The sequence below is a fragment of the Notamacropus eugenii genome, chromosome 2, assembly GCF_028372415.1.
Source record: "Notamacropus eugenii isolate mMacEug1 chromosome 2, mMacEug1.pri_v2, whole genome shotgun sequence".
NCBI lineage: Eukaryota > Metazoa > Chordata > Mammalia > Diprotodontia > Macropodidae > Notamacropus > Notamacropus eugenii.
The window spans coordinates 322,662,638-322,676,002 of record NC_092873.1 but is presented as its reverse complement, the minus strand read 5'-3'; the positions used below and the strand labels follow the sequence as shown (position 1 = coordinate 322,676,002).

The window sequence follows — 13,365 nt, the reverse complement described above, 5'->3', positions numbered from 1 at the left end:
CCCCAAACTGAACTGTCCTTGAGATCCTGGAAAAACATTACACTCAGTACCCAGACAGCTGTTGTTGTTGTGTTCATCCTTCGTTTTCAAAGAAGACCATGACATCAGAGAAATGATGACATGACTTGCACTTGACTTTACTTTGAGTGAGGGAGGGACTGTGCAAGGTCACCAGCCTCACTTTCTCCTCCTGAGCCATCTGGATCCAATGACCAGATATCCATTAGGGCATGTCATTTAACCTCTATCTACCCATAGAGCAACAGTAGGACCAAAGAAGACACAAGCTCAGGCCTGACATTCCCTCTGGAATTGGGCAAAGCCCAGCTCTAACATAAAAATCTGAAGACAAGAAGTAGGGCAGATAAATAAATAGACAAAAAAAGGATTCCATAATAAAAACTATTATAGTGACAGAGACACTGAAACCACAAACCTAGAAAAGAATGATTCTAAGATATATACAAAACCCTAAAGACAAACATAGCTTGGGTACAAACTCAATCAGAATTCCTGAAAGAGATCAAAAATTGCTTGTTTTTTTTTAAAGAGGTTTACATTTAAAAAAAAATAAATGAAACAGGCACACTAGAGGAAAAAATGGGGAAAGAAATGGGAATTATGGGAGAAAGGAAAGAAAATTAACAGGTTGACACAAGAAGTATAAAAATCTTACCAAAGCAGCAAACTCCCAGATAATTACAATAGACCAAATAGATAAGGACTCTATGAGACAACTAGAAACATTAAAAGAGTCAAGAAAAGTTGAAAACATAGAAAAAAATGTAGAGTATTTATTTATAGCAGCTCTTTTTGTAGTGGCAAAGAATTGGAAACTAAAGGGATGTCCATTGATTGGGGAAAGGCTGAACAAGGTGTAGTATATGATTATGATAAAACACTATTGTTTTATAAGAAACAATGAGCAGGAGGCTTTTAGAAAAACCTGGAAAGACTTACACTTATCGGTAAAAAAAAAAATGAAGTGAGCAGAACTAGAACAGTGTACATAGTAAGAGCAATATTGTGCAATGATCAATTGTGAATGACTTTGCTCTTCTCAACAATACAATGATCTAAGACAATTCCAAAGGACTCATGATAAAAAATGCTCTCCAACTCCAGAGAAAGAATTGATGGAGTCTGAAAGCATCAGTCCTGTAGAGAAAGAAGAAACAAAAGGAAAAAATGGAAAAAACAAAGTAAGTGAAAATATTATGCTTCAATTCGCATTCAGTCTCCATCAGTTCTTTCTCTGGATGTGGATAGCACTCTCCATCATGAGTCTTTTGGAATTATTTTGGATCATTGTATTGCTGAGAAGAGCTAAGTTAATAAAAATTGATCATCACACAATGTTGCTGTTGTCCTCTAAAATGTAACCCTCAAAGCCCTATCATCATAAGGGGGGGTCATAGAAAGAGTCTTATTGAATATGTGGGAGTAATTCTGTTATGTTTTGATGACCTTAAAGGAAGAAATGGAAAGGGAGATGAAAAGGAATACACTATTGGGGAGAAAAGGAGGAAAAATGAGCAAAATCATCTCATATAATGAGGATACAGAAGTAGAAGTTTATACAAACCAGGAGGAAAGGATGGAAGGGAGTAGATGACACATAAACCTCATTCTCATCTGAAATCAAAAGAGAGATGACTACACATAAAGTTGGGAACAGAAATACATTTTACTCAATAGGGAAAATAGGAGGGAAAGGAGAGAAAGAAGAAAGAGAAATAAGGGAGAGGATAGATTATGGGAGGGAGTAATCACACACACACACACATACACACACACACACACACACACATATATATATACACACACTCTTCCATTTTTACAAAAGCTCTATAAAAGTTGCCTATAAATGAATCAAAGATGATGAGGAAAGAAATAGATGATCTTCAATAATGAACCACATTTTTAAGTGACTGAAAGATGTAAAGAATACAAGATCTCACTTATATCTGAAATCTACTTTTAGAAATTCATTTTTTTGCTTTTAATTAGATTTTTCCATATCCTTTTAGTCCCCATGGAAAATAGGAATACTTTTGAGATGAAGTAACTGTAAGATTAAGATCTGAATAAGAATCTGACATAGATACTTGCTAGCTGTGTGACTCTGGGCCAGTTACTTAACCATTACCTACCTCAGTTTTCTTATTTGTAAAATGGGGATAACAATAGCATCCACCTCTCAGGGTTGTAGTGAGGATCAAATGACATCATACTTTCAAGGTGTTTTGTAAATCTTAAATCTACCTATACCAATGCTAGTTATTATTGTTATCGTTACTGATGAGATGGGGGTAAGGAGAGGATGAAGTAATTCTGTTCTGCTAGACAGTATGGACAGTAGCTGATTGGGCTTAGGAAGATGCTTATGTTGAGTATTTTGCAGAGTACTGCCTTTCTTTAAGAACTTGAGGACCAACTAGTTGCTATGCTAGCAGATACAAGTCAAGATTCACTGTTTAGCTGCTAAAAAATGGCATCTAAGACAGCATCCAGTCTTCTAAATGGAATAGCATTCATGGAAATTTCTGTGTGGTACCCTACCAGGTTTGGGTAAGTAGCAGGATGTTTCTGAATTTGGGACATTGCTATTTGTCCACAGCATCCTTTCAGAACTTAAAGTCAAGAGAGATGTGACCATGGGCAAGTTGACTCTTTGAGGATCAATATTTTTGCTGGCAAAACTGGGATAAAAGTTTTATTCCCAATCTCAAAAGGTTTTTGTGAGGATCAAATGAGATAATGTATGTAATACACTTTGCACTTTCAGTCTCTCTCTACCGCTGCCAAAATAATTTTCTTCACACACATATAAGAGTGGAATTCCTTTGATAATTCCACCCTATTTAGAAGCAACTACCTAGGCAAAGTAAGAACACTTTTTAATTGAATTAACTAATCAGAATTAGTTGTGAAAAAGGCCTGGATCAATCAAAGGCATTGGGTAAGAAACCTTTATAAAATAAATGAAGAGCTATCAGAGAGACCCTGAGGGTCTGTCAGTGGAAAGGAATAAATGAGAATATCCACAACTGAGCTGGAAAGAACTGCTCGGGGGCAGACAGTGAAAAGAAAAATAAAAGTAGGCTTGAGCTGTGGCAGAGAAGGGAGATTATCAAGCAGGGCCACTGACCTTACAAATATTCACATCAGAAGACTGTAGGATTGCCACCCATTGTAACCACCTACTCCAGGCCTGACGACCTTTTCCAAGAAAAATTCTTCTCTTTCATCAGCTTAACCTGGTTGTGCCTGTCTATCAATAGACACTACTAATTATTTTCTATTATTCCAAACATTTCTGATCACCTGAATTTTACCTCAACCACAAAGGGGGTTAACTAGAAATAGACATAAATATAAATTTGTATAAATATAGATATATAGATATATAGATATGAAGCAGAGAACCAAATCTCTACCTAATGTTAGAAATTTTCCTAGTTGAAGGCTTGGTGTGATTATGAATGTACTTCTAATTTTTAGTCTGAAACAAAAGTCTAATACAATAGAGTAAGTAGCCATAGACCATAGATGCCCTTAGCTAGGCATAAAAACTAATTATTATAATGGTATTACAGATCTGACCATATCACTCCTGTTCTCAGTTGTGAGGGTCTTATCTGGATAAGCTATTTCATCAATTCTCCAAACCTACCAGCCTACTACAGTTATAGTACATCCTTTGTTTGACTTATCACCATCCTCTTCTCGTTTTTCAGTGACATTCCACTTCCAGGGCCCTGGAAAGTCTCCATATTGAAGCCAACTCAGTCATTGGTGACTCTCTACTTGTAACTTCCACATTATGAGAAGACCTAGCCTTATTGTTCATCTTCACTCCCAGGTCATCCCTGAGCACAATGACAAACTGTCTGAACTCATTCCCAGCCCATCAGACCTTCCCATTCTAGTAATTCTGAATGCCCTGCTGTTACTGTACAAATACCATTCTTTGTTCCTCTCCCCCCACTCTCTGGTCTTGTTTTTATCTCCAATCCATTCTTAACCCACAATACCCCATTCAATATCTAACAACTCCTTCCACTGTGCTCTCTAGAAAGCCTGCTCCATAGATAAAAAACTTGCTTTCACCTTCTCCTTTTTTACTCCTTCCATATTCTTGTACTCTCTGAGACCTGGCTCCCTCCTAATGACACAGCTTCTCTGTTCACTCTTTCCAGCACTAGTTACACCTTCACTTATAGCCTGATTCACTGGGGGAATTTAAATAATCCTTACTCTCCACTGGTTCTCTCTCTTCCATCATTATTCAGTTATCTCTCCTTCCCTGAGGTTCGTTAATCCATATTTATCACCCCACCAAGATTCTGGTAGCTATATCCATAAGAAACTCTTCTTCCTTCCTTCAATGCCTGGCTTATAGTTTTTCTCTCCTTCCCAACTCCTGTCTTCATACTATAGGGCTTCAATATAAGTATTGATTCTCCCACAAATATCCTAACTTTCCAGTTCTTTACCTTACCCATTTTCCATGATCTTCTCCTCCATTCCTCTTCATCTACACATAGAGATGGTAATACCCTGGCTCTTGCTATCACCCACAAATGTTCTACTTCCACATTCATAAAATCTGAAATTCTTTTAACTGATCATAATTTTTGTCATTCCATTTTTCCTTTTGGTTTATGATTATCCCCCATTCCTCATCCTCACCATGACCTTCAACTCCTCCATCTCTCAGTTCTTCCTGAGCATGACCCTGGCTCGAGCATCCCTCCATTCCTTTCCCCATCTTGACACCTTGGTGAAGAAAACTATCTTCTCTGTAGTCCTTTGCCCCTTTATCCCATTAAGAATCTTGCTCTGCCAACCCCCAGTTTTGGATTATTGCCAAAATACCCTGCTTTCACTCCTATTCATGTGTTGATGAAGAAAGCTAGAGAAAATCATAAAAATGTGCTGACCTGATTCATTAAATTTATGTTACATAATCTCAACTGGGCCTTCACTGCACCAAGGCAATCCTTCTATACCTTCCAATAGATTTATTATTTCACTTACTATAGAAGCTTTTCCACACCTTTTATCCCTCTTCTCAAAAGCAGGTAACCCATGGTTACCCTACTCTTATCCTCTCAGGTAAGAATCATGCCTCATAATAATATTGAATAAAAATTTAAAATATGGAGATTTATTCATCAAGAGCTCTTTTTTTCTCTCTTCCTCCTCATCTTATGTGATTCAGATTCCTTTTCCCACTATCTCCTACCTGTCTCACATGAAGAGATGGCTCTTCTTGCAAAAGCAAATCTGTCTTTGTGCCAAGTCCATTCCATCTTCACCCATTGTCTTATTATTCTCCAATCTCTTCTCTTTTACTGACTACTTCCCTGAAATCTACAAACATGCCCATGCATCTCCCATCCTCAAAAAATCTCTGCTTGAATCATCTATCTCTGTCCTGTATTTGGTACCCTGTTAATGGCTAATTTCCTTGAGAAGGCAGTGGTGCCTCCACTTCCTTTCCTCTCACTCAATTCTTAACTCCCTGCTGTCTAGTTTCTGATCTCATCATTCAACTGCAACTGCTCTCTACAAATTAATCAATAATCTCATATTTACCAAGTCTAACGACCTTTTTAATCAATAAATAAACATTTATTAAGCACCTACCAGATACTTCAAACTAGATATCTTGTCAATAATTTAAATTCAACATATCTAAAACTGAACTCATTATGTTTCCCTTAAAACCTTCCCCTCTTCCTAATTTCCTTATTACTGCTGAGAATACTATTATCCCCCAGGTTTGCATCCTTGGTATCATTCTTAACTACCCACTATGACACCCTTCCATATCTAATGTTGCCCAAAATTGTCAGGTCTATTTTGCAACTCTTTCCTCTGACACCTTGTCTCAATATATTGTAATATCCTGACGATTGATCTCCTTGCCTCAAATCTTTTCCTTCTTCAGTCCATTTTCCATTCCCTAAAGTATAGGTCTATGTTATCTCACTGTTCAATAATTTCCAGTGCCTCCCTATTACCTCCAGGATTAAATATAAACTCCATTGTTTAGCTTTTAAAGTTCTCCATAACTTGGCCCCTTCCTAACTTTCCAATCTTCTTACACCTTGCTCCCTTACATGGACTCTAATCCAGTGACTCTGGTTTTCCTCCTATGCTCCTCCCAACTCTAGACATTTATATCTGGAAGTAATGCATGGAATTCTCTCCCTAATCTCTACTTCCTGGTTTCCCTGGCTTACTTCAATTGTCAGCTAAAATCCCACCTTCTACTAGAAGCCTTTCCCCCAGTTTCAATGAAAACAGGGAAGAACTGTATAACTGATGCAGAATGAGGTAAGTAGAGCCAGGAGAATAATTGATACAATAATAACAACATTATAAAGTCAAACAAATTTGAAAGACTTGGAAACTTTGATCATGATGAAACATGTTGCTCACTTCCTGACAGAGATTTGACGGACTCAGAATGAAGATTAAGATATATTTTTCTGGACATGGCCAATGAAGAGATCTGTTTTGCTTAACTACACATGTTTTAAGGAGGTTTTATTTTTCTTGATTTCTCAATAGGGGTGGGGTGGGGGAGGTGGGAAGGGTGAGGTAAAGGGGAGCAGGGAAGGAGGGAAGATGAATCTTTTTTTATTTTAAGAAAATTTAATTAAAAAAAAAGTTTTTCCTTGTCCCACTTTAAGCTAATGTCTTCTCTTTCAGATTATCTCCAGTTTATCTTACACATGTCATTTATATACATTCTTTATGTGTTGTATCCCCCATTAGATTATGAGCTTCTTGGAGGGAAGGAGCTACTATTTGTTTCTTTTTTTAATCATTGTGTCTAGCACATACTAGGTGCTTAATAGGTGTCTTGAATTGGATCTGAAAGCTCTCCTTTTCATCCCCTTTTCCTGGAAGTTACTCAGAAACTATAGATTAATTAACCAAACCACAAAAATTTATTGAGCACCAAGGTACCTCTGTCTGAGGATATTAAGACAAAAATCAAAGTCTCTCGAAAGACGGCATATACTCATATAAGCTAGTACAAAACATATACAAAAAAAAAAATCCAAGATAATTTGATATTGGGTCAAGGGAAGCAATAGCAGCTAGGTTGTTTGAATTGAGATTTGAAAAAAACTAAAGATTTTAAGAGACAGATGAAAGGAGGGAGTAGACTCCAAGCACGAGGGGGAAACTGTACAAAGGCATTTAGAAGTAATATCAAGGAAGATTGTTTTGCTTTTCATATCAGAGTATTGTTTCACTTAACTCAAAGCTAAGATTTCTTTTTAAAAAAATTATTCACTCTGGCCTGGCTCATAATACCCTCTTAACAACCCCAGCACTCAGAACTATGTTCCCCCTACTCACAGACGTACAAACAAAAGAGGATCACATTGGAATGTTGTCTCCTTTCCCAGTACACAGACCAGTCAGTCCTCCTAGAGGGGGAAAATTCCTCACTTGGAGACTCTGCTACCTCCCTGTCCCTGAGAAATATTCCTCCACTACCCCACTATCACTCTCCTTTTAACCTCCACCATTCCCCCACGACCATCAGATGCGCTACCTGTTCTTAAGGTCACAGGTTCTGGACATTTGTTTCCCTTGTTGCACCGAAGACAGGAACATGAATGAGACCTGGGACGAGAGTGTTGCCCAGACAGCTGTGGAAAAGCAGGTTTGGCAGGCATATCAGCTTTGTTTCCAGGAAAGCCAGAGTAGAAGCTCTCCTGACAGAACTCCAAAACACGGCACAGGTTGTCTTGTCATCACATAGGTCATGGGAGCTTGTTTGGGGGCTGCTAACTGAGAACAATCATGAAGAGAACAGTGAGAAAAGGTGGCATGCTGATACTTGAACAACCATGGGACTGTTAACAGATCAGTTTGAAGCTGTCTTCCAGATGTTACTGAGACTGGAATAAATTCTGAGATCAAAATCAAGCATGGGAAGAATACAAACACTTCTGTGTGATCCATTTAAAATAATTTAGGAGTTAGGAGTTAAGTGATATTGAATAAACACTGATGTTTTCCCCACCCAGTCTAGAAGAGAAGGGAATTTATATCAGGTTTCCGTTTCACAGTAAAATCAAGAAACATCAGATAGAAATTAAATTGATCCTAGCTCCCACAGAGCAATGGACCAAGAAATTAATCAAACAATTCTCTGTATCCCCAAATCTTTGGGCTAACCAAAAATCCACTTTCTTCAGCTGCTCTGGGCCTGAAGCCAGATTCCTGAATCAGGAGGGCAAGATAAGAAGGATGAAATGAGGAAATCAGAGGAAATCAGTGCCATTAGTCAAAAGCAGGGGAAGCTTGTGAACAAGAGGAACAGATGATGAAACTTAGAGTCAACATGCCTTGGCCACTCAGGATACCATTCCACCCAAGGAATTATTCCTAATGTCAAATGGAAGTGGAGAGTTGAGGGAAAATAGAACAGAAGCAACACATAATTAAGGGACTAAAGTCAGTTTGAAAGAGTCAGAATTCTCTACTAGTTTGGAGAACCAGGAAAGGATTAATTCACATGCTGGGGGAAAAGTTGTACTGTCTTCAGTGAGAGAGAGCAGTGGAGGTTTCTGTGATTATAGCTGACTAATAAAGTCCCATGCAAGTCAATTCAATTTAACAGGCACTTACAGAATACTTATTGGGAGCCAGACAAACCAGGACCAGACCTCCTCAGTTTAAGCCTAAACATCAAATACAGGGAGGGAAAGATTTTTATGCATTAAAAGCAATTAATCAAATAAGATAAATTAATTAAAAGGAAACAATACAGCATCAGGTAATCTGATTTCTAATTGGAGGAAAGATTAGGGACTTTCCAAGTTGGGAGTAGGAAAGCAAACAGGTGCAATTTCCTGAAATCAAAACAAGAGATGCCCCATTCACCCCACACGTCTGTGTACAATCAAAGGAACGTGGAAACAATAACCGATTAATCTTTATGAGGCCAGTTTTCAGATAAAACACATGGGTTGTTTGAGATGTATAACTGTGAGAAAACACTTTGCATTAATTTTTGTGTCTGACTGGGTCAGCATAACCTAGGTCCTTAGTTAAGGGTCTCTAAGCAGCAGGTAGAGGTGGGCCAGCTTCCCAAACAATATAATAAGGTTTTCTCCCAATTCCTACCATTGAATAAAGTTTTCTCACAAGACAGAAATTGGACTAAACCCATAACTGAATAGAAAGGGAACTGAGCTAGCTCCAGAACTGAGTCACAATATGGAGTCAGTATGGTACACTCAATTCCCACAATTAACCACTTGCTGTCCTAATCCTCTTAATTCCCTCACAGGGAACTTGGAATGAATTCTTAATTACTAATCTGGAAGACTGAGAAAGAGGTTTCTCAGTATGGCAGCTGTGATACATAACAAGGACCTATTGATAAAGTGTATGTAAGAGGGTCATAAAAATTATTGCCACTCTCCAGTTTAGGCCTATATTGAAGTCCTTTCTGTGCAATTAATTTTTTTTTTTACTGTCTTTTGGTTTTATGTCACCTTCATTTACAAGTAAAACCCTCCCCTCTTTCCTACCCAGAACACATTCCTTGTTTTTTTGTGTGAAAAAAAAATTTCCTTTTTTTAATCACCATAATTTACTCCAGTCCCCTTTCTCTCCAAAAGACGATTTTAATAATTTTTTTACTTATTTTATTTGATAGTATAATAAAACTTATTGTTTTTAACATTATTTAATATTAATTAAATTAGTTAATTTAATTATTTAATATTATTTTATTTAATAATTTTTAAAAGGGGGAAAAATCAGTTGATCAGTACATTGAAAAGTCCGAAAATATGTGCAATATACAAGCACTTGTGAACCTCCCACCTCTGCAAAGAGGTGCTATACAGGTATCTTCTCATATCTCTTCCTTTGAGCTATGCCTGTTTTTTTAAAAACAATTTTGAAACATTGACTTTTGAATTTTTTATGCAGTTCTATCTATTTACATTGTTGTAATCATCATGCATATTTGACCCTGCTTACATTACTCTGCATCAGTTCATGTAGATCTTTCTATCCTTTTCTGTATTTATCTTATTTGTAATTTTTAGAGCACAATAATATTCCACTACATTCATGTATCACAATTTGTTTAGCCCTTCTCCAGTGGATGGGCATCTACTTAATTTCCAATTCTCTGCTATTCCAAATTTAAATATTTTGATATATATGGGGATTTTCTTCTTATCAATAACTTCCTTGGGGTATAGGAAGAAACTCTTGATCAAATAATATAGATATTTTAACCATTTTATTTGTATAATTCCAAATTGCTTTCCAAAATGTTTGTACTGATGCCTAACTCTAGCAACAACGTACTGGTGTGCCTTTCTTCCCGTAACCCCTCCAATATTGACTATTCTCACCTTTTGTAATTTTTGCCAGTTTGCAAAGTACCAGGTAAAAGATTTGCATTTCTCTTAGGACCATTCCTCATTTAAAAAGAAAGAGGAAAAAATGTAGTTCAGCAAAAGTAACCAACATATTAACTCTCATATCATATGCAATATTCTTTATTTTTTTTTGAAATTTTTTAACTTATTTATTTATTTATTTAACTTTTAACATTCATTTTCACAAAATTTTGGGTTCCAAATTTTCTCCCCTTTTGTCCCCTCCCCCCACCCCAAAACATCCAGCATTCTAATTGCCCCTATCACCAATCTGCCCTCTCTTCTATCATCCCTCTCTGCCCTTGTCTCCATCTTCTCTTTTGTCCTGTAGGGCCAAATAACTTTCTATACCCCTTTACCTGTTTTTCTTATTTCCTAGTAGCAAGAACAGTACTCGACAATTGTTCCTAAAACTCTGAGTTCCAACTTCTCTTCCTCCCTCCCTCCCCACCCCTTCCCTTTGGAAGGCAAGCAATTCAATAGAGGCCATATCTGTGTAGTTTTGCAAATGAATTCCATAATAGTCATGTTGTATAAGACTAACTATATTTCCCTCCATCCTATCCTGTCCCCCATTACTTCTATTCTCTTTTTGATCCTGTCTCTCCCCATGAGTGTCGACCTCAAATTGCTCCCTCCTCCCCATGCCCTCCCTTCCATCATCCCCCCTACCTTGCTTATCCCCTTATCCCCCACTTTCCTATATTGTAAGTTAGGTTTTCATACCAAAATGAGTGTGCATTTTATTCCTTCCTTTAGTAGAATGTGATGAGAGTAAACTTCATGTTTTTCTCTTACCTCCCCTCTTTTTCCCTCCACTAATAAGTCTTTTGCTTGCCTCTTTTATGAGAGATAATTTGCCCCATTCCATTTCTCCCTTTCTCCTCCCAATATATTTCTCTCTCACTGCTTGATTTCATTTTTTTAAGATATGATCCCATCCTCTTCAATTCACTCTGTGCACTCTGTCTCTATGTGTGTGTGCATGTGCGTGTGCATGTGTGTGTGTGTAATCCCACCCAGTACCCAAATACTGAATAGTTTCAAGAGTTACAAATATTGTCTTTCCATGTAGGAATGTAAACAGTTCAACTTTTGTAAGTCCCTTATGACTTCTCTTTGCTGTTTACTTTTTCATGCTTCTCTTCATTCTTGTGTATGAAAGTCAAATTTTCTTTTCAGCTCTGGTCTTTTCATCAAGAATGCTTGAAAGTCCTCTATTTCATTGAAAGACCAATTTTTCCCCTGAAGGATTATACTCAGTTTTGCTGGGTAGGTGATTCTTGGTTTTAGTCCTAGTTCCTTTGACTTCTGGAATATCCTGTTCCATGCCCTTTGATCCCTTAATGTAGAAGCTGCTAGATCTTGTGTTATCCTGTTTGTATTTCCACAATACTTGAATTGTTTCTTTCTAGCTGCTTGCAATATTTTCTCCTTGACCTGGGAACTCTGGAATTTGGCCACAATGTTCCTAGGAGTTTCTCTTTTTGGATCTCTTTCAGGTGGTGATCTGTGGATTCCTTGAATACATATTTTATCCTCTGGTTCTAGAATCTCAGGGCAGTTTTCCTTGATAATTTCATGAAAGATGATGTCTAGGCTCTTTTTTTGATCATGCCTTTCAGGTAGGCCCATAATTTTTAAATTGTCTCTCCTGGATCTATTCTCCAGGTCAGTTGTTTTTCCAATGAAATATTTCACATTATCTTCCATTTTTTCATTCTTTTGGTTTTGTTTTGTGATTTCTTGGTTTCTCACAAAGTCATTAGCCTCCATCTGTTCCATTCTAATTTTGAAAGAACTATTTTCTTCAGTGAGCTTTTGAACCTCCTTTTCCATTTGGCTAATTCTGCTTTTGAAAGCATTCTTCTCTTCATTGGCTTTTTGAACCTCTTTTGCCAGTTGAGTTAGCCTATTTTTCAAGGTGTTATTTTCTTCAGCATTTTTTGGGGTCTCCTTTAGCAGGGTGCTGACCTGCTTTTCATGCTTTACTAGCATATCTCTCATTTCTCTTCTCAGTTTTTCCTCCACCTCTCTAACTTGATTTTCAAAATCCTTTTTGAGCTCTTCCATGGCCTGAGCCCATTGGGTGGGCTGGGATACCGAAGCCTTGACTTCTGTGTCTTTCCCTGATGGCAAGCATTGTTCTTCCTCATCAGAAAGGAAGGGAGGAAATACCTGTTCCCCAAGAAAGTAACCTTCTATAGTCTTATTTTTTTCCCTTTTCTGGGCATTTTCCCAGCCATTGACTTGACTTCTGAGTATTCTTTTCACACCCACTTTGCCTCCAGATCCTCTCAGCCAGGCTTGGGGTCTGAGATTCAAATGCTGCTTTCCAGTCTCAGGGCTTTTGGCAGGGGCAGGGCTGCTATTCAGTGTGAGATTAAGTTCAGCTGCTCAGGTGGGGGCAGGGCCGCCTCACAGACTCAGTTCCCTCAGGGGGTTTATGCAGAGACCTTCAATAGTGGATCCTGGGCTCCTGCCTGCTTGGGGAGCCCAGGTCTGCTCCCGCCTCCGCTGCTGCCTCCCGGAGGGGGCCTGAGTTATGGGGGCACCCCACTCCCCTCTCGGCAAACTGAGAAGACCCTCTCACCAACCTTTGGGGCCATGGGTGGAGGGACCTGCATGGCCACTGGAGATTCTGTCCCTGGAGCCTGCTCGGATCTGCTCCTCTCAGTGTTGCAGGGCCAAGGCAGGGCTGGGCTCAGCTCTGGGTCCGGGTGCAACAGACCTTTTGCGAGAGGTTTTCAGGGCTCTCTGGAACAGAAATCTCATCTGCTCTGTTGTTCTGTGGCTTCTGCTGCTCCAGAATTTGTTGGGAGTTCTTTTTTACAGATATTTTATGGGCTATGTGTTTGGAGCTAGTGTATGTGTGTCTTTCTACTCTGCCATCTTGGAAGGAGCTGAATTTAAAGGAAACTTG

General features: G+C 38.3%; 1 protein-coding gene across 1 annotated transcript in view; it reads right to left on the bottom strand.

Annotated features, from left to right (window-relative positions):
• CARD14 (caspase recruitment domain family member 14) overlaps positions 1 to 7,747 on the bottom strand; it is an 86,475-nt gene extending 78,728 nt beyond the window's left edge. The window contains exon 1 of the mRNA XM_072645234.1: positions 7,586 to 7,747. The gene's annotated coding sequence lies outside the window, so the exon portion shown is untranslated. The remainder of the gene's footprint in view (positions 1 to 7,585) is intronic.
• Positions 7,748 to 13,365: the final 5,618 nt, after the last annotated feature.